The following is a 27,744-nucleotide window of genomic DNA, read 5'->3' on the forward strand; positions in this document are numbered from 1 at the left end:
CTTGTCGTTTTGTTCAATTGTCTACTATTGTCTTGTCTCTCCCTGTCTGCTCGCGCCCCTCCCTGTGTCCTTCCCTAGTGATCTCCCCGCCCCCACAGCCCTTCCTTTTTTCTCCTCTCCCTACCTACTCTATGGTGCTCTCAGTCTCTCCTATCTTTTATAACTGCTTCTCCATCGACTATCCTGCTCTCCTCACTAAATCTGGTAGGAAGAAGTTTAAAAAGGACATCCTGGTCTACAACCCAGGCCTCCCTATCGCTGACCTCCTATACCAGCGCTTCCTCCAGGCAAACCCTCACCAACATCCTCTTTGTCGTTCCCTCGCCAGACCTATGGACTCTTCATATGATCTCAGTGCCTTCTCCTTTCTGTTCCTCTCCCATTAATGGTGGCACCTGGTGAGAGGCCCTCCTGGCCTCTTTCCACTCCTCTAAGGTCTTCATTAATGTTTACTTGAATGGTACCGTCTTGGTCCAAGGCCCTCGGGGGGAACCTTCTCCTCTTTAATAGATGCTTCCTGTGCCTCCTCAATTTCCTTTCTTCTTCTGCTGTCCCCTTTCTTCCCTCCATGGATTCCTTGCCACCCCCTGCTGTCTCCTCCTTGGCTACCTTGCCCTCTCCTGCTTCCTCCTCTGGCCCCTCTTGGGCTCTTTCTATACCTCCCCAGGGCATACCTCCTGTTTTCCCCCCCCTCCCCAGAGGTCTTTCAAGGACGGCAAACTTCTCAATATTGCCACTCTAAACTCTCGCTCAGCTGTCAAACACTCCTCTAACATATGTCGCCTCCTTGAAGAACTCCACTTCAATGTCCTCGGTCTCACGGAGACATGGTTCACGGCCAGCTCTGTCACGAGCTTTGACACTCTCCTCCCTGATGGCTACAAGATCCTCTCCGCACCCAGGTCCAATCGATTCGGAGGGGGTGTAGCCCTGATCTTCCCCGAGTAGATTGCTGCCCCTGGCATTCCTAAGGAGGCCTACTCTTCTTTCGAATGCCTCAGGCGCTCTCTCTATCTCTCTCCCCCCCCTAGACATTCTATACTGTGGCTACCATCTGTCACCTGGTCAGTTCTCCTCCTTCCTCCCGGAGTGGGCAGACCTCTCCTCTTCCCTCCTGGTCTCGACCACTCAACTCCTCCTTCTTGGAGACTTTAATCCACCTGGATGCTTCTTGTCCCTCCTATGGACTCTCTTGCAATTCTCTCACTGTCTATCCGCCCCGACTCACTCTGCAGGGCACACTCTGGATGTTCTGATCTCTACAGACCTTCCCCTATCTATCCCTCTCACCACTCCTCTCTCCCATCACTTTATCCTGCCCTCCCAGCTCACTCTCTCCACCCACCAGGCCAAGCCAACACCAGCACTGCCACCTACCTTCTCGGTAATCCGACCTATGAAGCGTGTCAGTTGAGGCTTTCGCCGCCACTTTATCGCCCCCACCTCCCCCTTAGGCTGGCTCACACCTTGACACAGCCCTTTATATGCTCCACTCTGCTATATCTGATACTCCTGAAGCTCTTTCCCGTGTCATGAAGATCCGCTTGAAGCCCAAAGCCAAGTGCAACTCCTGGTATGACTCAGACCTCATCACCCTTAAACGCAAGTGCAGGGTGGCTGAGAGGAAATGGCATGCTTCCGGTACATCCTCTAACAAACTGGCCTGCCGCCTGCTCCAAAGGCAATACCGGCTCTCTGTCTGCACCAAGAAGATAGCCCACATCCAAGCCTGCGTTGCTGCGGCATCTAGCAAATCGGCCGAACTCTTTAAAATCTGCAAGGGGCTTGGCAACCCTGCTGCAGTCTCTACCTCTTCTGTTCCCACCCAGGCCATCTGCCCGGCTCTGGCTTCTCACTTCATCTCTAACACCCAGGACGTTTTCTCTCTCTTTCTCTCTTTCTCTCTTTCTCTCTTTCTCTCTTTCTCTCTTTCTCTCTTTCTCTCTTTCTCTCTTTCCTCCCTCGCTGCCTTTCCCCTGTTCTCCCCAGACAAGGTTTCTAGGCGAGTCCGATCTATGAAAGTCTTGTCAAAACAGGTTCACCCCCTGTTCCTCCAAAACCTTCAAGGACCAGATTGACACCCTGGCTCTTGCTCTGGCTGGCTTCTGCAACCACTCCTTCGCACTGGAGTCTCCCCCACACCCCTGAACCACTCCTTTGTGCACCCTCTTCTTAAGAAACCCTCTGCCGACCTGTCCTGCCCGGCTAACTATCGCCCAATCTCCATCACTCCTTTCCTGGGCAAACCCATAGGTGGCCATCTCCCAGCTTAATCTTCACACTGATTCTGTTGGTTGTCTACACGACCATCCGTCTGACTTCAGAGCTGCCAGAAGCACAGAAACCGCTCTCCGGAACATCCGTGAAGACCTGCTCTCCAACCTCGATTCCAACACACCCTGTGTACTCATCTTACTTGATCTCTCTTCTGCCCTTGACATGGTCAACCATGCCATCCAACTCAACCTTCTCCGTGATAACCAGGGTATCACTGATCAGGCCCTGGCTTGGCTGACTTCTTTCCTCTCTGACTGACCCTCCCAGGTTCAACTTGGGTCCTTCCTCTCCTCTATCTCCATCTGTGGTGTTACCCAGGGGTCTAACCTCTTTCCCTGGCTGTTCAACCAATACCTGGCACTTGCCCACTGCATTGCCGCTCTCTGCCCCAGCTTTCAGTCCTATGTGGATGACACTCAGCTCATTTTCAGGCTCCCTTCAGTCACCTCTTCTCCTTCTCTCATATCTGACTGTCTGCTATCCAGGAGTGGTGTGCTGCCAATGAGCTATGCCTGAATGCCAGTAAGACTGAGATTCTCCTCATCGGCACACCTGCTTCCTCTTTTCCTATCATTCTCTGGCCAGCCTCTCTTGGCCGTCCTCCTGCTCCCACCTGTGAGGCTAAAAACCTCAGGGTCCTCTTCAACTCCTCAATCTCCTTTCATCTCTGACATCTCTAAGAAGTCACAATACCTTCTCCTTCTCCCAGAAGCTCACTGTTAAAATCTGCCTGCCTATGGGAGGGATTGAGCTCCCAGACATGTACACCTACTACAGAGCAGCCCAGTTCAGAGCCATAGTCCCACATTTATGAGGGGACAAGCAAAAACAATGGGTAGCCATTGAAAACTATAGAATGAGACCAGTCTCACTGGGGGAGTGGTTATGGGCCCCAAGGAATTAGTTCCCAAACAGTGTCATCAAACACTTAGTAATGTGATCCCTCTTGCGGCTATGGTGGAACAAGGGAGAAATGAAGGGACTCACTACGTGGCCGTCGCCCAAGAGCTGTATCTGGGCCCGCTGCTTCGTAATGGTATCACAGAGCCACAACGGTTCCAGCAATGGTACAAAGCTGGACTCGAAAGGGTGGGACAGTTAATAAAACCCAAGGGGTGCATATCACTCCAGGACCTGGAGGCCAGCCTGCAGGTGGGACCACTGGATGTGTTCAAATTCCTCCAATTAAAGGGGAACCCGACATCAACAAAATGGAAGGATAAGCTAATGAGATCTCACACCTCTGGAAAAAATCCTGAGTGAGTCTGTTCAGACCAGGGGGCTCATCTCAAGATTACAAATTGCACTTGACGATGCGAAGGGGATCAAAACAGAGCCACCGAAAAAGATGGGAGAAAGATATGGGCCCAATGACGGCTAACCTATGGTCCATGTTGTGCAGATCAGCACACAAAAGTCTATCTCAGGCCCAATACAAACTCCACAGTATAAAATTATTACACTTGTGGCAATTTGATCCAAAGAGACTCTTAAATGTTTGCCCAAACGAGTCCTCTGTGCTGGAGAGGATGTGGTGCCCAGGGGGACTATTGGCACATGTGGTGGGCCTGCCCAAAGTCGCAAGCATATTGGAAGGAGGTTCTAGCCTGCATCAGAAAGATTGAAGGGCTCCCCAGAGACTTAGACCCCAGACTCGTTCTATTTGGCCTGGAACGGAATGATGAGCAATGGAGGAGGGTGCCCCACATGGCTCACTTCTTGTTGCTGGCGGCGAGGGCATGCATCTTGATGAGATGGAAATTGCCCGCTCTCCTGACTGAAACTACCTGGGCAAGAAAAGCCAAAGACCTTTATGAAATGGAAAATATAACAGGCCTCCTACATGACCACTTACTGAGCAGAGAAATGAAATGGGCTCCCTTCCTCGAAGCCTACAAAGGACTGATTTAATGCCTCAGGGGTCCTACTCCCAAAGCAAATCTGCTTTAAGACACAGACAGCTGACTGTCGGTGGCGATAAGTCAGTGGCGCGTGCGCTCCAACCTCGCCAGGGGCACAGACTTGAGAGCCTGCCATACCAGGAGACGGTCACGTCGGATGCTTCCCTGGAAGGCTGGGGAGCCCAAAACTAACGTCTCCACGCCAGAGGCCTGTGGCTACCGGAGAAGATCCTACACCAACGTTCTGGAACTTTGGGCAGTGTTTTGGGTCCTCAAGTCATTTCTTCTGTCCCTCAAGGGAAAGTGGTGAGAGTCTTCACAGACAATACCACCACAATGTTTTACATCCGGAAGCAGGGGAGCACAAGATCCACGGCGTTCTCCAGAGAGGTGCAGGAATTGTGTCGTTGCCCGGGGGATTTTTCTCATTCCTTATCACCTGGCAGGAGTCAAAAACATTGACGACTCCCTCAGCAGGGAGCTGCGCTCTTACCGCAAGTGGCAGATTCAGCAGGGTGAAATGGACAACCTCTTCCTCAGGTGGGGCAGCCCTCAAAATCTGTTTGCGACGGCAATGAACACCAGTGCCGGAGGTTCACCATCAGCTTCCCCCTTGCCGGGGAGCACAGGGAACGCATTCACCTTCCATTTGGGAAGGCCTGTTCATGTATGCGTTCCCTCCATTGCTGCTGCTACTACAAGTCAACTCAGATTGTGCCGTGCAGGATGATCATCGTCGTGGCCGAGGCAAATCTGGTACCCGGACCTTCTCTGCATGTCCGTGTCCCCTCCAGTCAAACTACCAGTGGTCGCAGATCTTCTCGCCAGGGAAAGAGGCGCAATCCTGCACCACGACCCAGGATTGCTGAACCTGAAGCCTTGGCTCCTGTAGCATTAGAGTTTGGTGGTTAGGAGCTGCCTGTGGACTGCAAGGATGTCCTCGCCAAGGCCAGGGCGTCATGGACTCTAAAGTGTTACAGACACAAATGGAAGCGTTTCGCGACTTGGTGCCGATCGCATAAGATTAACCCTCTGAGGGTCATGGCCCCACAAGTCCTTCCAACTTGTTGTCATTGGCTACGTCTGGGCTGGCGCACGACGCCATCCTGGTGCATCTGGAGGCTATCTCCCACTACACCAGGGCTCCGGACAGTCTTCTCTTTGGTCGCACTGTCTAGTCCAGGAGATCATCAAGGGACCGTTCCTGCTGGTGAAGGCACTGCCCCGGCGTGGGAACACAACGTGGTACTGACTAGGCTCACAGGGGCCCCTTTCGAGCCTATGCATAAATCTCTGCTCAAGTTCCTGTCTTGGAAGACCGGTTTCCTCATGGCCATCACCTCTGCCAGGAGAGTAGGTGAGATCCAGGCCCTGTCCTGCAAGCAGTGTGTTTTTTCCGACACCTTTGACACCGGCTTAAAAGACTTTGCACTCGCTGGAGGTGGCTCGAGGGCTGTTTTATGTGGCCCGCACAAAGTTTCCGGAAGACCTTTCAGCTTTTTCTTAACTTTAGTCCTGTGAACCATGGGAAGGCCTTGTCCAAGGCTTCCATCTAAAGGTGTCTCTCCAGCTGCATCACTCATTGTCCTTGGTTGGCAAACCAACCACTGGCTGGCTATCCAAGAGCCCACTCCAACAGAGCGATCGCTGCAACAGCATTCCTGTCTGGTGTGCTCCTGCTAGACATCTGCAGGGCTGCTACGTGGAGGTCTACCCACACCTTCACGAAATTCTACTGCATTGACAGAGATTTCAGAGAGGAGTCCAGAATCGGGCAAGCAGTGCTACGCAACCTGGTTGCTTGAAGGTGAGGAGGTAAGAGTTATTCATTCTGTGAGCCTTGCCACCTCCCGTGGTTGTGTGTGTATGTACTGCTATGTATTCTTTATTCATGTGAATGCATGCTAGACACCATGCTGGAGAAGGAACAAGTTACTTACCTGTAACTCTCCAGCATGGGTCTGGCATGAATTCATATGCAAACCCTCCCCTCCTGCCCCTCTGGGGCTCTTCTTGGTCATACTGCCACTTAATGTGCTACCAAATCTGAAGATGGCTGCCAGAGGAGGGACTTGGGGAGAGGGGAATCATTGGCTGGGGACAGTATGACCCAGAACTCAGTGAATGGTTTATAGGTGAAAGACAGTTTATAAACGAAAGTGAACAGTTTATTCTTATACCGAAGATTCCTAGCCCGACCAAGGGGAATATTCATGAGCATGTGATTCCATGCCAGACCCATGCTGGAGAACAGTTACAGGTAAATAACTTGTTCCTTACCCTACTTCCTCCCCTTGCTTTCCACACCCTATACCTAACTCTCTTTCCGGTTACCCTACCTCCCTGTGCGTATCCAATCCAATGGACCCTAACCCTCCATCCCTAATGGGTTAGAGTGGCCTGTGTACTATTATAGTGCAGGTGTCATAACCATATGGGGATGCATGAGTTTGTGCTGCCCCTGCGTAACAGACAGAGGACCCGTGACACCTGGGGGACACGGCTTCCTCGCCACACTACCTTTCGCTGCCTCACTCTGCAGTTGGTAAGTATCTCAACGTGCTGTTCTCCGCCCTCTGGGCATCTGCGGCTCAACTGTTTCTAGTTGGGGAGGTCCGTGGAAGTTACTAAGTTAATGGGACAGGAATAATAATATCCCAATAATCTAGAATCCACTCACCGGCTCCAATTATTGTACAAGCACCTGGGACACAGAACAAAGGAGAAGGGAACCTGAGAACTGTGGGAAACGGTGCTGGAGCACTTCAGGCGAACGACCCTCCCCCCCCCCCCCCCCCCCCCCCCCCCAAGAACTGCGAGATCAGGCTCACAATTTATTGTATGATTTTTCTGCGGGATACCTGGGCCTGAACTTGCAACCATTGTGCTTACTGTGATGTACATTTTTTAAAAACTGTTTATTGGCATTTAGTAATACAAAAACAAATGGTCAGCACTGCGTGCTGGTAATACCCCTTTCTTCCCACCCTTCCTCCCCCCTCCTGGTACACCTTCAACCTTTCAGAGATTCATTACATTACACAAGACCTGATATCTTTAGAGTTCCAATCGTTGAGCCGCAGCCATCTTGTGCTTGTATAATGGTGCTGGTACTATTTCACAATCACTTTTTCAGATTTTACTTTCACAGTACAACATTTTGCACATTAACAGTCTACTTCTGTTGTAGGCGAATCTTCCCCAGTGTCCTCAGATTGTTGGATCAAATAGTTTGTGTAGGCATCCCAGATGTTACTGCTACTGCCATGACTTTGAGTCAGTGACCCCCAAACGTTTTCCATATCAAAACAATATGTAATGTCTAGTTTCCATTGTGAGTGTTCTGGGCTCCTTGCCCCCCCCCCCTCCCTGCCCCCTAGTGCATAGCCACCTGCCGTTTAGCCAGCATAAGTAGCAGACTAAGCAATTTCCTGGTGTGTTTAATGATACCTTTGGTGTAGCCTAGTAAACCTATTAGTGGTCTGGGTGTATTGTTTGGCCTAGGCGAGCTTGTTCCCAATCCGTGGAGTTCAGGGGCCCGTCTGAGACATACGTATGCTATTTTCCTTAAGTTCTATTTCTCGTCTAATCCCTATCTCCTTGGAGATGCATCCACCTGCATCATGCACTCAAAACTCTCTCCCACAGAGTCCCTGCTGACTGAACTGACCCTGCATTCTCTTCAAAGAAGGTGTCTATTGCCGTGGGCTATTCTTTCTCAAAATACTGCATCGGTGAGTCCTTCGTTTTTAAAACGCCAGGGGGGGGGGGGGTCCGTTCCCTTTACCCTTTCCAGTAAATTCACCCCTAGCATAACAGGAGCATGATCGAATAGGGTACGAGCATGTATTCCCACCTCCACCTCCCAGTTCATTAGTGAGTACGACACCAGAAAGAAGTCGATCCTTGATGCAGAGTTATGAGAGTATGAATGGCACATGTACTGTCTCACGGCTTGGTTGCGGACTATCCACGACATCCCACGAGATGGTCATGCCCTGTAGCCTGTTGGTCCCTCTATTCCCAGATCTCTGCAATCCCCGGTTTGGTCTAATGCTGGCTGCATCACCAGATTGAAACCCAACCCAGATGATCTTCCAGATGGCAGCTCTTCCAGATGGCAGCTCTCCCAGTTGTCGATCCACCCATTCCCATGAGGTTACCGTGTCCAGGTTTGGGCCATAGTAGTTAAATTAATGTATACAAATCCCCCTGGATAGTACCCTGAACAATGAGGCCTCCCCCCCCCCCCAATCATATTTCAAACTGTAGTCTTATGAAACCCCACATTGCTGTCTATTAGGGTGCACACACCTCTTGCGTAAGACGAGTATGAGGAAAAGTACCTGTGGCAGCCGCATGTCTTCTCAAACCTAGATTCTGAGTCTGACGTGAGGTGAGTTTCCTGTAAGAATACCACTCCTACCCATGATTGCCAGTATTGACCACTGTCTTCTCCCATATTTTGCCCATTGCGTGAATGATTGGCAGCTCATTGTGCATACTTGTGACCTGGTCCCACCAGTCGCTAGGTAAATCATAAATAATGTGGCAGGTGTGCCCTGTTCACCCCCCCCTGACCCCACACCGGCCACCCCAACTCATCAGTGAACATAAAGTCCCCTCCCTTCCCACTCCTTTTCCCCTGTCAACATCAAAGCCCACGAAGTTAGGTTTACCCCCACCCTCCGTGCTGAATCCCCCAACCATTCAGCCTTCCCCCTTCTCTGAACATATGCCCTTTCAAGCTTCCACTCGGGGGGGGGGGGGGGGGCAGGGGGCGCGCAACTATGACCCCGACCTCCTAACGGATTCAAATTAACCACAGATTCCCCCAACATTTAAGAAGCTTATTGTTGTAGGCAGCAAAGCTACTCTACTGCAAAAGGATATATTCCGGCCAGGCATAATCAGCCGTTGTTGTCTGGGGTTCCTCAGTATTGTCTCTAGAAATGCAGTGGCCTCTTCCGGAGTGGTGAAGAAATTAGCCCGACCATCATATTCCACATTAAGTTTAGCCGGGAACAACATTGCATATTTCAGCCCCCGATCCCGCAGCAATTTCTTGACTTCCAAGAATATCTTACTCAACGCCTGTACCTTGTCCGAAAAGTCTGGAAACAGTTTGATTGTGCTGTCTTTGTAGTGAACTGTTCCCTTCTCCCTAACTTTGTGCAGTGTGGTGTCTCGATCCCGATAATTTAGTAGTCATGCAATTACAGGGCGTGGTGGTGCTCCCGGTATAGGCCTCTTTCCGCTTGCAATCCGGTGTGCTCTCTCCACTATGCACAAATCCGAAAAACTCTCGGGCCCAGGGCTTCCCACAGTATTTCTTCCACCAGGTTCTCCATATCTTTCCAATCGGCATTCTCTGACAGTGCTTTTATTCTAAAGTTATTTCTTCTCGATCTGGATTCCAGATCGTCCTGTTTGTCTACGAGCTCTTTCAAGGCTCTTTTTACCCGGGACATCTCCCTGGCAGTGGAGGCGGAGAGCCTTCCCTCCGCTTCATCCAATCTCTCACTGTGCTTGTCTAGACGGACCTGCATGTGGTCTACCTTGCAGGTCATGGAGTCCAACTTGCCATCCAAGGATTGAATGATGGATTGTAGCTGCATAAACATTTCTTTAATATCCTGAAATGCTCCGGCTGGGTCCTGCGCTGAAGTTTGAGAGTGCATGTCTGATATTGTCTCCGTTGTTTTATTTTTGACTGGAGCAGGCGGGTCAAGTGTCATTTGGCTTGATGCTTGCCACCTTTCCCTGACTTGGACATTGCCAGTGGCCAGGGTATCGTTGGGTAGTCAAAGCCTTGGTCCGCTGATTGTCTGCTTAGTGTGCTCTCCCTGGTGGGGCCACTCTGCTACTGTACCATCCATGGATACTGGGCCAGGCCCACTTGCACCGAGTTCCTTCCTGTGCACCTTGGTGGACTTGTTATAGGGCAGGTCCACCCCTCGGCCCCCACCGCTATGAATTTGGGTGGTCTGTGCCACAGCAATATAGTAGCAATTCGTCTGTATCCTGTGATCTCTGTGGGTGTTAGCCTTGCCACCTGGTCAGTGCCTATGTACAGTCCCGCCTTTGTAGTAAATGATTGATGCAGCAGGCAGTGATGGCCGGGACGGTGTGGCTCCCCCCAGGTTGCTGGGTCAATTCCACACCCGTCGTCCGTTGGTCTTGTAGGCTATGCGGACAGCCCCACCTGTGGGTTCCTAGTGTATGTGACGTGTTACATGTGGACTCCAGTTCTCGATGTTATGGCGGTGTCAAGGTGTGAACTCCTCCTTACGGGCTTGCTGCATTAAAGAGGACTGACTGCGAATCCTACCCCCTCTTAGCACGTGTGCCACTTGGGAGAGGGTGTAGAGTAGGCCATACCACACCTCTAGATCACTTTATGTTCAGTGCGGGTTCATTGCCCCTCACGCAACAGGTTTTAAAGACTCCTTATCTGATGATGCCCACCAGGGGTCTGCTGCGCCAGGTGCAGCCTCAATACTTTTATGTCTGTGTAGTAAAACAGACCATTTCACCTTTGCCCAGATCCAGAGTGGGTTGTGCCCTCCACGGTATAGGATCCAATTCTTTATACCCAGCGTGTTCGTAGGATGTTGTGGGCTGAATTTGGTGCATGCCGCACTCCGCCCCGCCGGTCCTTCTGTATCCTTTGTTTCATCCAGTGGCACCGCATCCTCGTAAATACAGCGGCCGTGAGGCAGCATCACCACCGCGGCGCACCAGTAGTGTGTTCCAAGGAGGGGCAGCGGCGGGAGAGGTCCGATCCTCTCTGTCCAGGCACAACGGGAGTGACACCCTGTGTCGGGTCGGGTCACGCGCCCTGTGTCCCTCGGTTGATGGGTATCGGGCAGTTGTGATCCTGGGTGGGTAGATTCCCTGGTTCAGTTTGACCACATTGCGTGGCCAGAAGGGAGTCCACCCCCACCACCCGGGGATATCGTGTGTCCAGATGCGTTCAGGCCACTTTGTCCTTGTGTGTGCGCGCCGCTCTCTGTCAGTAGTGGGGCCGCCAGGCTACAGGATCTTCTTCCGCTTCTCTGGCAGTCCACAAACTCTGTTCACCAAGAGTCATCTAGCCCCGCTCACGGCCTCCCAATGGGCCTAAACCAAGACCTGCAAGGTGACTGGGCCTTGTGTCCCTTGCAGCAGTTGTTGTTGACCGCTCCGCAGCACGGTCAAGCCTGTGTCCGGTCTGCCCCCAGGCCCCTGTAGACTGTTGGGAGACTGCAACCTCCAACGGTAGCGCCACCTGCACCACTGGACCCTAACGGTGGCGGTCTCCGTCCTGGGCTACCAATATCTCCCGTAATGTGTACCTAGTTGCCAGAGGGGTCCTGGAGAACTGGCGCCGTACCCTTCCCTCCGTCTGGGGTGCCGGTCCCGTGTGGCTCTTCACAGCTATTGATCAGGAGTCCGCACCTGTGGCTCTTCACAGCCTCTGATCAGGAGTCCGGGGTGCCGGGGGGGAGGCCCCCTCCCTTCTGATGCCGACTCGGTGATCTGCACCCCTCATTGTTTTGGGGGGGGGAGGGAAATAGGCCACAGGCGCGCCACCAAGCTCCTCCTCTCTGCCCCTCGAAACACTTGTGTATAGGTGCGTTACAAATGCCATATCATAACCGGGCCACACGCCGTCCGTCACTCGGGCTTGATTCCGGGGTTCACCTGCTCCGATTCGCTAGAAATGTTTTCTCCGTTTGTGCCGTCTTAGTTGCCACCCCAATTTCTCTGCTCTCTCCTATGAGGGAATCTGCCGGGTATTGCTCCGGATTTTTGTTAGGTGGCACAGAGCTCATGAGCCTGCAGCGATTTTTGTCGGGCTTTCTAGCGCCCTCTATATTGTAATTTTGAATTTCACATTACTATGTGCCTTGATACACCATTTGCTGTATAGGTGCATTATAAATTATTGATTTAATATGCTCATGATGTCATACGTTACATTTTGGTGCCTATTGTATGTCTCCCAATCTTTGAGCCTTACGTTTTTCATCTCTACATTTGGAGAGAAGTCCTCCTCATTGGAGCGTTCAGTGTTGGCTTGTGTGGGTAACCTGAATTTCGCACCAAACTCCTTCTGAGTGACATTGATTCAAAGTTGTCCAAAAAGAATTTCTGGCTGACTTTTGCAATTTATTTCATTGTAAAGAATAAAATCAGTGTAAAACTTGATTGCTTCTTTGTGTTCACATTGATCAAATCAGCGTAACTTCTCTGGCTACAAATGGCCTTCAACTATATAGAATGTGGGCCAATAAAGTGAATGGGGGCTTGTACATCTATGCTTGCTGACAGGAGTAACAGAGTGGGATGGAACATCACATACTGTTCAGTAGGAACTATTTGCTGTGCCTTGAAACTTCAGCCTGGAGAACTCCTTGGTAGTGCTAAAGAAGATATAATTCATAAGCTGTACAGTATACATATTTTGAATTTGTTATAGGACACTCAACGTTGGGGAGTGGGGGAGGAGTGGGGAGGAGAGGGAGGGGGAGGAGGGTGGCAGGGATTGTTGGATTGATTGGTTGGGTGTGTGTGGGGGCAGAGTCGGTATGTTGTTAAGCAAGGTTGTCTTGTCAAGAGCAGTGGTGTAGAAGTGTAGGGAGAGGGAGTTGCAGAGTGATTTGAGATGGGGTGGATTGGGTAGAGGTGCAAGTGGGTGTGAAGAATTCAGATATGATTCTGTGGAGTTCTTTGCTGTGGTTTCCACAGTTGAGAATTTTTGTTTTAATAGGCTTTTTTGGCTGTTTGGATTTCAGCTTTGTAGTTACGATGGTGCAAGGCGAACATATATCTGCTGAGATCAGTTTTTGATGCTCGCCATTTGCATTCGAGAGTCATTTGTTTTTTGGCGTTGGGGTGGGAATCATTTGGGGAATGGTCCATTGCATGAGGAAGCGCAGTGCGAGAGGGGGGGGAGGTGAGAGGAATAAGAGATTCATTGAGCCAAGAGTTGACAGGAGGGGGCATGGTAGGGGATCTAAGTAGTAGGGCTTCGGCAAGATCAGGAAAGATCTTCACTTTGTTCCAGCATTTGAGGTCATGGGGGAGGAGACCAGGGGTGTGGGGGTGGAGGGGTAGGGGGATAGAATGGAGAAGGGGATGGCAAAGTGGTCAGTCCAGATGATTGGTTTTGGGGGGGGATAAATAGATCAGGTCATGGGAGCATTGTATCAAGGGTGTGCCCCCTTGAGTGGGTAGGCCCAGTCATTTTGAAGGGAGAGGTTGAGCGCATCAAGACTGTCGACCAGTGGATGGGTCATGGGGTTGGTGGGAATCTCCAACCAAATATTGAAATCTCCAAGGAGAGTCAGAGAGGGGTAATTTACCTGAATAGTGGCTACAGAATCACAGAGGTTGTTGGAGAAATGTCTCTTCGTAACCAGGGGGTCTGTAGATGAGTAGGAAGCTGTGGGAGAAAGTCTGAGGTAGCAAGAGTTTAACTAGAAGGGATTCACATGAGGTAATGCATGGCCTGGATTTTGAGTGACGGGAGATGGGGTTACATTTGTGGGGGCTAGGAAAACTAGGCAGGCGGAGGAGGATATGTGAGGGGTGTGGGAAGAGCTGAGATGGAGAGGGTGAGTGGAAAGATGGTCATTAGGTGTTAGGGGGCTAGAAATTGGACTGAGTCTGGGAGGGTTCAGGGGAATCTGGTGTACAGGGTGAGAAGTAGAGGGAGGGGGTGGAAGCAGGGCAAGGACGAGGGCGAGTTTGGGAGGACGGGTTGAGGTAGAAGTGTCGAGTAGGGGGTCGAGGATGGGGACCGGTCTTGTTTTCTATATTTTGTGGGTTTTGGTGCTTTAGGGATGTGAGAGAGGGTGGGGGGCAGAAGGGGAGGGAGATGACGCTACCGTTCTTGGGAGGGCGGGGCGTGCTGTTTTCATAGAGGGGAAGGGATATGATGGGGTGTTTGTTGGCAGGGGTCGAGAAGTGGTTAAAGGGGGGGAGGGTGCACTCGGGGGGGGGGGGGGCGGATGTGCGAGAGGGAGGGGGTTCTCAGAAGGGTTATGGGGGAGGGACTGGGGGCATGGGGGAGCGAAAGGGAGGGATGTTCATTGGAGGGTGCAAGGAAGGAGTGGAGGGAGAGGTGGGTTTGCGCTGTTTGGCATGCCAGCGGACTCCTGTGGCTTGGGAGTTCGATAGGGGGCATGGTGTCTTGGCGTGGGGTATTTGGGAGTTCTCAATAGTAGTCAGAGGGAGGGTGGGGGACGGTAAGTTTGGGTGGGAAGCAGGGTGGGGAATAGGCTTCTAAGGAGGGAGGTGATTGGCGCGCCAGAGTGCACCTCTGATTTTAGAGTTGGATGCAGGGTGGTGGTAGGAGAGGAGGCAAGCGGGGCCAGGATGTAATGAGGGGAGGTGTCTAGGGTTGTGCTCAGGGGAGGGAAATAGGGGGGCTCGAGAAGGTGGGTGCTAGAGTGCAGGCCAGGTGCTGAGGGATCTGGGGAGGCTAGGGATCGGTACAGGTGGGAGAGGGGAATTCTTGTGGGCAGGTGTCTCCATCTGGTGTTGGGAAGCTAGGAATTGAAGAACCTGTGGTGGTAGATGGGGTGGAAGTCTAGATGAGGAAGGGCGCTTAGAACTTAAGTGAATTACAGTACTTTACAGGTGGCCCTTGTAGTTGTAGGGGGAGAGAGTGAAAGCAATTTAATTATGAAGCGTAGGTAGGTAATCAGTGCCACCTGAGGGGATGAGTGCAGGATCAGAATAAGAGTAAATGTTCCAAGTTAAACCCGGATAATTCTCTGAGTTTGGGAATAGGAGAATGTTGCACAGAAAATCTAAGGATATAAGGTTTACTATCTAGATGTGAAGTAGGCTACCAGAATTATATCTCAGTGATTGCGACCAGCAGAGTCCCAGAAAGTAGAATCTTGTTGCATTATTTAGATATGAGACAGGTTAAGGGGAACAATTTAGGTGTGTGTGACAGGCAGAAACAACACAGTAGTCCCTTGGGCACACTATCTGGATGCGAGACAGGCTAACAGGAACAATTTTCTAATTGTTTTGGACTAGCAGAATCGGCCTGCATTGCTTAAAAAGGGGTGACGTAGGCTAACATTTAATGAGATTAGATAGTTAGTAGGTGGTAGCTACCTAGGCACACTTTCCTTACTAGTTGCTGCTGGCCACTGGTGACACCTGCAGACATGATATGAAGCTGCCTCTTGTAGGAGCCACCCTTTGCCTTGGGCCCTTCACACCAGGGGCTGCGCTAGGAGGGTCATTTAAGACTTGTGATCTAACCAATCGGAGGTGGGTGGGCAGAGATCAGGAAGAGAAAGTGGGTGGGGAAGGCAGGGAGAGGGATTCACTGAGGCACGGAGCACAGATTAATAAAATTAAATGGATTTTTTTAAAAACCGGCTCAGAGGAGCTTTTACATGCTTTCCACTCACCTCGCTTTTAGCAAAGCAAAGAAACGAGTGCAGGCTGCTGCTGGCACTAGACCTGCACAACACAGAGACTTTGACCAATCAGGGAGGGGAGCGGGCTGGGAGGTGGGTGGAGATCGGGAAGGAGAAGCGGGTGGGGAAGGCAGGGAGAGGCTCGAAGAGAATGTCAAAGAATAAAGGCAAAGAGCAACAAAGACCCCAAACCCCCCAAAGAACTCTGGAGGAAAGACACAGAGGCGTATTACAATGGGGAAGTGCCCTCGTAATCCCAAGAAACCAGGCAGAAGCAGGGCGAGGCGGGGGCAGCCCAATCAATTACCCAGCATATTCTCAAATGGCACTTCCAGGACTTGGGGACAAAATAGCAGGCACAGTAGAAACCCATCTAGCCAAGATTAGAGAAAACTGGGCCTCCGCCCTACATGAGGTGAAGGGGGACATAAGCAAACTCGAAGAAAGGGCGAACGCGCATGAGACGGTGTCAGGATTAGGGGCTGTTCGGGACGGAAAAGACGCCAGAAACTGAACAAATAGGGTAAAAACTACAATTCCCATGAGCACTTGCGGAAATGTGTAGTTCCCCGCCGTGCGCGCGTGTGGCCTGCTGAGTTGGATTAGGAACGGTTTAAGGCCACACGGCGCACGGCAGGTGTGGCTTATTGTGGGTGTGCGGAGCTCCATGTCGGAGTGAACTTTCACTGAGACGGCGGCGGGGGGTGACCAGGCGGTTCGAGTTGCAAGCAAGGGTGCCGCTGTGAAGTGCTGAGTCATCCAGCGTCCAGGACGGCTTCCGAGCCTCCCGGACTTCAGATAAGTGCCTCATGAGTATGTTTTCTCACGTTTAATGAGTTTTCTGGGCACCATGGACATTTGGTTATTGAAGGGCTGGGGTTCGGAGGGGGCGGCAATGTCCTCTGCAGATCCGGTAATGAGTCTGAATTACGAACATTGTTAGGGTCTGAATTACGAACATTGTTAGGGTCTATGCCCTGGTATACAAGGCCTTCTCGAGGACATTCAGACACCAGTCCTTATTCAGCAGGCATATAGGGTTACTCTGCTGATAAGAGGAGTTTTTGCACTGAAAAGAAGTCCATACTCATGTGTACATGTTGCTTATGTTAATGTGATCACTGTTGCTATTTGCTATCTCAATTTGGGCCATGTGTTATGTCCTTAATGAGGAGAGTAAGTTTCTCCATGTGTCATCCTGCTTGCTTTATGTAGTGTTCCATGTCAATGTGCATTGTGGTGCATGTATTAAGATGTGCTGTGGTGTTCTCAAGGGAGTTAACAATAAGTTATGTTCAGGAACTAGGCAGGTTTAGTAGTGTAGGGTGTTTTCCTGTTGCTTCCCTCGGCCTATCCACACTAGGATTCCCTTACAACCTCTTTCTGGTTTCCCTATAATCCCCCACCCTGTCCACAACCTCTTCCTAACCCTCTTCCCCCCCCCCCCCGGCTGCCACGTGGTGTCCTGTTCACTATACCAGGCACCTGTGCCAACCACGGTGGGAGGGTCGACTTCATTCGGCTTCTGTGGTTCGGGGGAGAGTGTTGACTGCTTTTTTTTTTTTTTTTAAGTTGTGTATCTTGACATAATGAGCCACTCCCAAATTGGGATACATACAACCATGCAAGCCAAATGGAAGCGACTCCTCCGCCTTTGGCCGATGTGCTAAAGGCATTGCAGGATATTCAGATGGAATTAGTTCAGGCTAGACAAGAATCTGATAATCTAAAACAACAAGTACAAAGTTTGGTAGCACAGAGGACGCCGTTAGAAGGGGCTGGCACTAGCACTATGGGTGCCTCTTCTAGTCAGAATCCTACAGTCATAGTTCAACCTCCTAGCAATGTACCACTGGCTGCGCCAGAAAGGTTTTCAGGGGATCCTCGAAAATACATGTTCATTACACAATGCAGGTTACACGTTTTGTGTAAACCTGCTGCGTTTGAGACAATTCAAGCTAGGACAGCCTTTGTAATTTCATACTTGACAGGAGATGCAGCGACAAGGGCAATGCCATTGGTGCAGAAAGATGATCCTCTGTTATATAACTGGGATGGTTTTTTAGCAGAGTTTGGGAGGCTATTTGATCGGCGAGAAGTGTCTCTAGCCCAGGATAAGGAATTGCTGGGTCTAAAACGAGGGATTTGGTAACCTATGTAACCCAATTTAACAGATTAATAATGGAGACTGAATGGCCGGTGGCTAAACAGACAGTGTTATTCTATCATGGATTGCGGGAGGAACTTAAAGACGCAATTGCTCAAGTGGACCGCAACCCAGAACATGTACGGCCATGATAGATTTAGCATTAAGATTAGATCATCGTATGAATGAGCGAAAAGGTGATTTTAAAAAAGACCAGAAGCAGCACCTTTTGTGCGATTGGACAGGAGTAGAGGGGGAAGGACAAGTGAGGTAGAACCCATGCAGATTGGGAGTGTAAGAGGTCCTTTGTCAGCAGGAGAGGGAGAATTGCGCAAGGCCAACAAGTTATGTTTGTATTGTGGACAGGCCGGGCATTTTATACGTACATGCTCCAATACTCCTCAGAAGAATGGTGAGAAAAATCCAAAAGAGGCGGGCCGGCTATAGGGGGAACACAGGTGTCAGGCCCTTTTGATGTAAGATTCCTCAAATGGATTGCCAATACGGTAGGGGGTATAACTTCCCACTTGTATATTTTGGTGACGCTATGTTTTGCCCTAACTAAACAGGAAGTCATGGCTATGGTGGATTCGGGGGCTACAGGTAATTTTATAGACATTTCATTGGCCAAGCAGTTAGGGTTACCATTGGTGGACAAGAAACAAGCCGGAGGAGTCCAGTCAGTAGATGGCTCTCCGCTAATATCGGGGCCCATACGGAAACAGACAGAGGCCTTGGAAATGGTCTGTGTGGGGGGGGGGGGGGTCATCAGGAGAAAATTACTTTTGACTTCATAGCTGCACCCCAGTTTGGATTGATTTTTGGGAATACCATGGTTGAGATTACACAATCCCCGAATTGATTGGGAACAACAGACAGTGGAGTTTGATGGATCAAGATGTCAGGAACACATATTATCGGAAGCGGGTCCTGCCGCATTGTTAATTGAGAAGGACATGGGAACTCGGGTAGTGTGAACGGTAGGGGGAGGTGTTCCTGCACCGTACAGGGAGTTTGAGAAGGTGTTCGATAAAAGAATAGCAGAACAATTACCTCCTCATAGGACATATGAGTGTGTTATCGAGTTGGAGGAAGGAGCAAAATTACCCTGCAGTAGGATTTATGCCCTCACAGAAAAGGAAAATTAACATCTACGAGAGTATCTAGATGAGATGTTGGCCAACGGATTCATTAGACATTCTACTTCCCCTGTGCCTTTCTCGTTCTTTTTTTGTTCCCAAACGGAAGGTACTTTACGCACGTGCATTGATTATTGGGCGTTAAACAAAGTAACCATTAAGAACAGATTTCCTTTGCCTTTAATTTCTGTGTTGCTAGATCAGGTAAAAAATGCAAAAATGTATACCAAGTTGGATTTGAGGGGAGCTTACCACCTAAAAGGAGTAAAGGAGGGTGATGAGTGGAAGACGGCATTCAGAACTAATTTTGGACTATTTGAATACCTTGTGATACCGTTTGGGTTGTGTAATGCTCCCGCAGCTTTTCAGTTTTTCATGCAAGAGGTATTGCATGAGTTTATTGATATTTTTGTCATTGTATACATTGATGACATCTTGATTTATTCAAAATCTCCATAGCAACATGTAAATCATGTAAGGGCAGTTTTGAAGAGGTTACAGGAATACCCAATTGTGTGTGAAAATTGAGAAATGTGCTTTTCATGTGCGACAAGTGGAGTTTCTGGGGTTTATACTGACCAACACTGGAATCGTAATGGATCCTAAAAAGATTCAGGCGGTTGCTGATTGGCCTTCTCCACAGTGCATAAAAGATATACAATCCTTTTTAGGGTTTGCCAATTTTTATCGGCGCTTTATTAGCAATTTCTCTAAGATTGTCACTCCTATTACACAATTATTGAAAAAAGCAGTGCAGTTTAAATGGACTGAGGAGGCAGAGGGAGCTTTTCAGCACTTAAAAACAGCCTTTACTACGGCTCCTGTGTTAAGACATCCCAATACAGATATAACATTTCAGGTGGAAACGGATGCTAGTAATGTGGCTGTAGGAGCAATTCTATCTCAGAAGGATGAGAAGGGGATATTGCATCCTGTGGCATTTTTTTCTAAGAAGTTGTCAGAATGCGAACAAAATTACTCCATCACTGATAAAGAGTTGTTAGCTAGCCGATTAGCATTTCTAGAATGGAGACATTATTTACTGGGAGCTAAGCATCAAGTGGTGGTAGTTACAGATCACAAGAATCTACAGTATTTTAAAACTGCCCATTCCCTTAGTCCTAGACAGTTACGATGGTCTCAGTACTTCAATGAGTTTGATTTTGTAGTTACCTTCAGACCAGGCAGTAAGAATGGAAAATCAGATACAATATTCTCCAAATTCTGTTGTCTAGATAAAGTAAGTGAAACTAAGACCATCATTTCACCTGAAAGAATAATTGGTGTGATCACAAAACGGGTCATTGAGGAAGTCAAGAAGGCGTTACCCTTCAAGAAGATGCAGGAGTGGGAAGAGAGTCATGTGACACGAATCGTTCGTGATGGGTTACCCTATCATAAGGGTAGGCTGTATTTACCTACTAAGGACTTACAGAATAAAGCATTAGATTGGTGCCACAAGTCTCCATTAGCACGACACGCTGGGTCGAGAAAAATGCAAGCGATATTAGAAAAATACTTCTGGTGGCCGACCTTAAGACAAGACATGGAAAGGTATTTGGGGTTGTGTGAGAATTGTGCACGCAATAAGGCGGAACATGTAAAGAAAAGGGGGGTTGTTACAACCGTTACCAACTCCTGCACAATCCTGGACCATCATTTCTATGGATTTCATTACAGCGTACCCCCTGATAATGAATTTGACACCTTTGGGTAGTGGTAGACTTCTTTTCCAAACAAGCTCATTTTGTTCCTTGTATGAGTATAACGGGAGCTGGGAAATTGGCAGTTATTTCTGCAGCATGTGGTACGATTGCATGGATTACCAAAGAGCATTGTTTTAGATAGAGGATCGCAATTTACCTCCAGATTTTGGCGTGCCATCTGTCAGATGCTGGGAATTAAGTGTGCGCTTTCCATGAGCCATCACCCCCAAACAGATGGTCAGACAGAACAAGTGAATCAGACATTGGCGCAATATCTAAGAGGGTACTTGGGAGATGGCAGAGAATCCTGGGTACAGGCCTTATGGTTGGCAGAGTTCACTTATAATAATACGTACCATACATCTTTGGGAATGGCACCCAATGAATGCTTATATGGTCCAGTACAAAATATGATACCAGAACACTTGCCTGAAGTAACCCGTATGCCAGTATTACATGAGCATAAACCGTTGCTTCTGAAATCAGGCAGAAGGCATTGGAAAATTTGGAACAAGCAAAAAGACAATACAAGTTTCAGACAGTCAAACCCAGACAAGAAGGTCCCAAATTTAAAGTGGGGAATAAAGTGTGGTTATCAACACGAAATTTAGCTTTGATTGGATCAAGAAAATGTTTACCTCGTTTCATTGGGCCATACGAAATTATTAAATGTGTATCTACCACTGCTATGAAATTGTGTTTGCCTAAATCATTACTCATCCACCCGGTGTTCCATGTGTCTTTACTTAAACCCGCAGCTCTGGGAATGACCACCAAAAGACCTCCGGAGATTATAAAGGATGGGCAGACGGACTATGAAGTGAACAAGATATTGGATGTCAAGAAAAGAAGTAAAAGACTATGGTACCTGATTCAGTGGAAGGGCTATGGGCCTGAGGATTGTTCTTGGGAACCAGTGGAGGCGATACATGCCCCAAGGTTAATTCAACAATTTCAACGGCGTTATCCAGGTAAACCACGGCTTGGAAAGGGCCCTGAGAGAGGAGGTAATGTCAGGATTAGGGGCTGTTCGGGACGGAAGAGACGCCAGAAACTGAACAAATAGGGTAAAGACTACAATTCCCATGAGCACTTGCGGAAATGTGTAGTTCCCCACCGTGCGCACGTGTGGCCAGCTGAGTTGGATTAGGAACGGTTTATTAAGGCCACACGGCGCATGGCAGATGTGGCTTCTTGTGGGTGTGCGCGGAGCTCCATGTCGGAGTGAACTTTCACGGAGACGGTGGCGGGCGGTGACCAGGCGGTTTGAGTTGCATGCAAGGCTGCCGCTGTGAAGTGCTGAGTCATCCAGCGTCGGGACGGCTTCCGAGCCTCCCGGACTTCAGATAAGTGCCTCATGAGTATGTTTTCTCACGTTTGAATGAGTTTTCTGGGCACCACAGACATTTGGTTATTGAAGGGCTGGGGTGGCAATGTCCTCTGCAGATCCGGTAATGAGTTTGAATTACGAACATTGTTAGGGTCTGAATTACGAACATTGTTAGGGTCTATGCCCTGGTATACAAGGCCTTCTCGAGGACATTCAGACACCAGTCCTTCTTCAGCAGGCATATAGGGTTACTCTGCTGATAAGAGGAATTTTTGCACTGAAAAGAAGTCAATACTCATGTGTACATGTTGCTTATGTTAATGTGATCACTGTTGCTATTTGCTAGCCCAATTTGGGCCATGTGTTATGTCCTTCATGAGGAGAGTAAGTTTCTCCATGTGTCATCCTGCTTGCTTTATGTAATGTTCCATGTCAATGTGCATTGTGGTACATGTATTAAGATGTGATGTGGTGTTCTCAAGGGAGTTACCAATAAGTTATGTTCAGGAACTAGGCAGGTTTAGTAGTGTAGGGTCTTTTCCTGTTGCTTCCCTTAACCTATCCACACTAGGATTCCCTTCAACCTCTTTCCGGTTTCCCTATAATCCCCCACCCTGTCCACAACCTCTTCCACCCCCCCCCCCCCCCCCACTGGCTGCCACGTGGTGTCCTGTTCACTATACCAGGCACCTGTGCCAACCACGGTGGGAGGGTCGACTTCATTTGGCTTCTGTGGTTCGGGGGAGAGTGTTGACCGCTCCTCCCTTTTTTAGTTGTGTATCTTAACAGATGGCACTACAGGACATGCCAGAGACGGGAGAAAGACAGAAGACCTGGTTGAAAAACTGGCTGCCTCCACATACAATCTGGAATTAGAGGCCGAGGACCTCAAACAGATCCAGGAGATCAAACGTTCGGATTAAAGGCCTCCCCAAAGATGTCCATGACAAGGATCTCATGGACGCGGTCCGGCAAATCTTTGCTGATCTAATAGACCTGCATGGGGAATCCAAACTCGAATTGGACAGGGTCCATAGGGTTGGCCCACAAAGAAATGAACCAGGAGCCAGGGACACTTTGGCAGCCCTCCATGAATATGGCCAGAAGGAACAGATATTTCGGGCAGCGAGCAGGGCGAAACAAATCAAATATACTGGAACCAAACTTCAACTCTTCCAAGACCTATTTTTCTATTTCTATTCATTTCTATTGCGCCGGTAACTCACAAGTCTCAGGGTGCAGATACATGGACACATAATACAAACCTAAATCACGGGACAGGCACAGATGGAATGACTAGGTGGTTTTTAAGAAGCCAGTTATAGCTAAAGATAGGAGTCTTCAACTGCTTAAGAAAACTTAAGTAGTTCGCTTCTTTTCTTAAGTTGATGGGCAAATTGTTCCACAAACCTCTACGCGACACTACAAAAAAGGAGAAGAATGGGCCTCATAACACGGATCCTCACCGAGAAGGACATTAGATACTGCTGGACTTTCCCTTTTGGTCTGCTGTTTGAATTGGAGGGAAAACGACACTGCATTACAACATGCAAAGAAGGAGCCACCATCCTGGGAATTGAGGCGGAAGAACCAGAACCCAGCTATGGAGGAGGAAGGGAGCCTGGAACAAAGAAAACATGGGAATGGACTAAGGTGAAATGCAAGGGCGACGAGGGGTCCGAGAGGCCCAGAATAAAAGCACCAGGGAGGCTAAACTTTAAGATGAAATGAAAGCCCGGGGAGGGCACCCACCACAATAGATAACACCACAGGTGGGGGGGGAGGCTCATGGAATTAAAAATGGGCCAGGACAAGCCCGCAGGTTATACAGATGGGGAAAGGAAATGACTCAATACCCGCTAATCCACAGAGGATTCGCCGTCCAATTTTGCTAACGCTACCTAAATGAGGCAACATAGGGTTAAAAATGCTGAGGCACAGCTCCAGTTGCCCAGGAAGGACCGCGCCAAGCTGCCATAGGGTTAAATTGGCACAATTCCTGATGGGCAGCTTTGCAGGGCAGCAGGAAATTACTTTTTACTTGCCGTCAGAGTTTGCTTACCCTGCCACCAGATTTTGCTATCTCTACATAAATGACGCAACAGAGGGTAAAAATTGCCAACATAGGGTTAATGCTGCACTGCCCTGTACAACATAGGGTTAAAATTCATAGCATGGGGTTAGTACAAAAATTGGTTCAACCTTGCTAACATAGGGTTAATGCAGTACTTCCCCGCACAACATAGGGTTGGCTACGAAAAGCACACTGTCAAAAAATGGCATCAGAAGAATTTTCTAACTGGTCAATGCTGCACTGCCCTGCTCAACATAGGGTTAAACTTGATAGCATGGGGTTAGTACAAAAATTGGGTCAAAATTGCTAACATAGGGTTAATGCAGCACTGCCCCGCACAACATAGGGTTGGCTGTGAAAAGCACACTGTCAAAAAATACTATAGGAAGCATTTTCTGACGGGTAGCAAAATCGATGTTTACATGTACCGTCAGATTTTGCTAACCGATTGCATTTCACGCATGCGCAGTAGCAGGCAAAGTATTTTCTGACGATAAGCATTTTCTAACGTTACAGCAGCGGCTCGGCAGTGCTCCTTCTAGCCCTTCGTCCTCAATCATTGGGAGGCTGCGCTGGACGCCGACCTCACGCCGGTAATGACAGGCACTCAGAATGTAGTGGTTGGCAAACTGACGAGTGTCATGTCGTTTGCCCCTATATATTCATGTCCCTACCCTCTGATGCATCACGTGCCATGCTGGTCATGTGTACCGGTCACCACATCGTACAGCGCAGCCACACGTTTAGAATAGCCTTCAGGGGTACAAGACCTTGGGAGGCCATGTCACTTAGGGGGAGGTGAGGGGGCCTGGAACCCTTTCCAAGCTCCAGTTGTTGGGTGGGAAAGTAACGTGGACATATCCTAAAATGTGCAACAACATAAGTGTGCAGTGAAAAGAAATGTAGTGAGACGGCTATTGGGACAAAAGAAGCTTTCTGCGGCTGCCTTCTTCCGACACACACATTGGTCAGAGTCTTGTGTGTGAATGGTGGAGGAGGGCTTGCACAGTTGAAAGAAGGATTCACGGGCAATAGGATAAGATGGTGGTTAAAGTACACAGAGTCAAAGGCGTTTGCCGGAAGTGTGGAATGTGTTTGTTTCTTTGCATTCCGCCTATTGTAGCGCACAATTTATAATGGGGACCATGCAAGATTTAAAGACCCAGAATGAAGAAAAAAAAACATGGCTGGAGGACCACCTCCCGAATGGAACAGGCGCGTTGGCATGAAAAGACGCTGCTATGCCTTTATATAAAGAGATGAAAGCAGCACTGGTCCTGCAGGAGTGTCCTTGTCTGGAGGTGGAGTGATTTTTCCTGGCCTTCATTTCCTCCTCCGCCCACCCTTTTCCCCTGCAATGCCCAGTCCGTGGCTCGAAGCTTTACCTGTTGACGAGAATCTGAGATTGGAGGGCTTGGCCGGTGGAGTGAGTTGCCCTTTGCCCTACCTACGCAGAACGACTTCCTCCTTCAGTCAGTAGGAGAAGCACCAAGGAACTCTGCCAGTGAAAATAAAGACGCAAACATTCAGAGGTAAGGCTGGGCAGCGTTTTACTCGTTTTTGTATTACATGTCTGTGCGTGCTTATTTAGTAACTGTACATCACTCAATGCTCATAGTTGTCAATTTGCTCCATGCCACAAGAATGACCTTCATTCGGTCCTGTCCAGTGTGCAATGGCATACTCTTTTCAATTTCACCTGTCAGCAGTTTCAGTCCACAACCAATTGTGAAGTTTCTCTTCATTAACGTGTTACAATGTTAACTCCAAACAATGTAATCTAAAACTAGAGGGGAGAGTAGCCCCCGCTTTTGAACTTCCTGCCTTGTCTCTCCTGCCCTCCTTTTATGCCTTTCACATTAATGCTCTAAATACTTACTGGTAATCTTCATACCTCCTAGCCCTACTCTCCCTCGTCACAGTACTTACACTGGAACGGTGCTCGGCCTTCCGACAGAACCCTTGTTTTTTTTTCTTCTTTTAGCTCCTCCCCTTAATAGCTAGGGGGTTATTGTACTGGAAAATCCTCTAGATTATCATAGAAGTCCCAAACAAAACTCCAGTGAAGAAGGCAACACCAAGCAACGCGAGGAGCCCCAAGGAACAACGCTGAGCAAGACGAGGGCCCAGTGCAATGTAAAAGGGCAACAACCGCACTGTATTCTCAAAGCCAGATGATCAGAAATAGCTTTCCAGAAAGCCACCCCCCCGCCCACCCGAGATAAACCACCAACCACTGGCCTGTGGGTAGTCTAAACGGGGGTCGGATTCCAGGTGTGCTGACTGATCCCCCAGGACAGGCACTCCTCAAAGAGGCAGGAAAATGAGGCTTGGGACTCTATGAACCTGCACCTACCAAACTAACAATGGTCATCGGGGAGGGAAACAACCCCTGAATGAGGGGGGCATACCAAAGATACCTTAACAAGATCCCGGTGCATGCAAAAAAAGAAAGTCATCCTGCCCTCCATCCTGTAGCCCCTACAGCCACATCACCATTGGGCTGAAGAAGCAGACACCGCTATGTGCCATAGCTACGCTAGATGCAGTGAAAGCATTTGACTCAGTGAGATGGGATTGGCTGTATGGCACACTGCGCAGCTTTGGCTTGGGGCAGACTTACATTAAGTGGGTGCAATTGGGGTACACTAGGCCGATGGCACAGGGTTAAAACGGGTAGATACATATCTGATGCATGGGAACTAGAAAAGGGTATGAGGCAAGGATGTCCGTTGTCACCGTTGCTGTATGTCCTCGCTATGGAACCAATTGCTCAGTACCTCAGGATGGAATATAGGGATGCGGGTATTGAAATAGATTGGGTCAAACACTTAATATCCTTGTACCTGGATGACCCGCTACTGTATATTCAGAACCCGGAGGATAACCTAGAGTTGCTACTGGAGGCCTTGGCGCTTTTTGCAAAGCTGTCGGGGGGGATTACCATCAGCACAGATAAATCGACATTGTTCCTATTAGTGGGACTACGCGGGTGGATGGTACAGTGCTGCCCGTGCTTGCCCTACAGTGGAAGGAGCGCACGTTCAGATATTTGGGGGTTAACGTGTACCATGACCCAGCGGTTGAACACAGACATAATATGCTACAAGCCCTAGAGGGCATCAAGAGCTCAATGAAGTTCTGGGCTAGACTACCTCCTTCAATGATGGGGAGAGAAGCTTTGCTGAAGATGGTGGTATTGCACAGACTACTACACTTTTTCGTGAATGTTCTTTTTTTTTTTTATATACCTGGATCCTTTTTCAGGGCCCTGTAGGGAATCTGCAGAGGGTTTCTGTGGCAAAATGGGAGGAATAGAATAGCGCTGGCATTGTTGTGTAGGCTGTATGTAGAGGGGGGGGGGGGGAAATCAGAGTGCCTCATTTTGAATTGTATTACATAGCAGGACAGCTGCAATTTATGGTGGCTTGGCTAGCGGAAGAACCCATCCCGGTCATGCAGATGTTGCAATCCACGGGGTGGAGGTATTACTTAAAAATAGCTATTGTGGTTTGGGGGGGGTCACACAGTGGCTGGGGGGTCTTACCTTGGGGCCTTAGGGGTGAAAGTATGGGACAGGGCTTTGGCGGTGATAGGGCTAAAGGACCCAATTTCGGGACAAACTCCCTTGGTTTCGATAATGACATCTTTGGCTCAGGCGAGAATGGGAATACGCACATACTGAGGTTTGCGGGGTGGCCACTATAGGGGACTTATTACAGGATACTGCTTTTATACG

General features: G+C 49.2%; 1 protein-coding gene and 1 long non-coding RNA gene across 3 annotated transcripts in view; one reads left to right on the plus strand and one right to left on the minus strand.

Annotated features, from left to right (window-relative positions):
- LOC138487730 (uncharacterized) overlaps positions 1-27,744 on the minus strand; it is a 187,402-nt gene that overhangs the window by 118,631 nt on the left and 41,027 nt on the right. The gene's annotated exons all lie outside the window — the stretch shown is intronic.
- Positions 1-27,744, plus strand: part of LOC138487729 (interleukin-18-like) — a 142,992-nt gene that overhangs the window by 25,370 nt on the left and 89,878 nt on the right. The window contains exon 1 of one of the 2 annotated variants that reach the window (XM_069614276.1): positions 24,502-25,537. The exons of the other annotated variant lie outside the window; for it this stretch is intronic. The gene's annotated coding sequence lies outside the window, so the exon portion shown is untranslated. Of the gene's footprint in view, positions 1-24,501; positions 25,538-27,744 lie in introns of those variants that run through there. 2 annotated transcript variants of the gene reach the window in all.

This window comes from Ambystoma mexicanum, chromosome 9, assembly GCF_040938575.1.
Source record: "Ambystoma mexicanum isolate Mex_15411 chromosome 9, UKY_AmexF1_1, whole genome shotgun sequence".
Lineage (NCBI taxonomy): Eukaryota > Metazoa > Chordata > Amphibia > Caudata > Ambystomatidae > Ambystoma > Ambystoma mexicanum.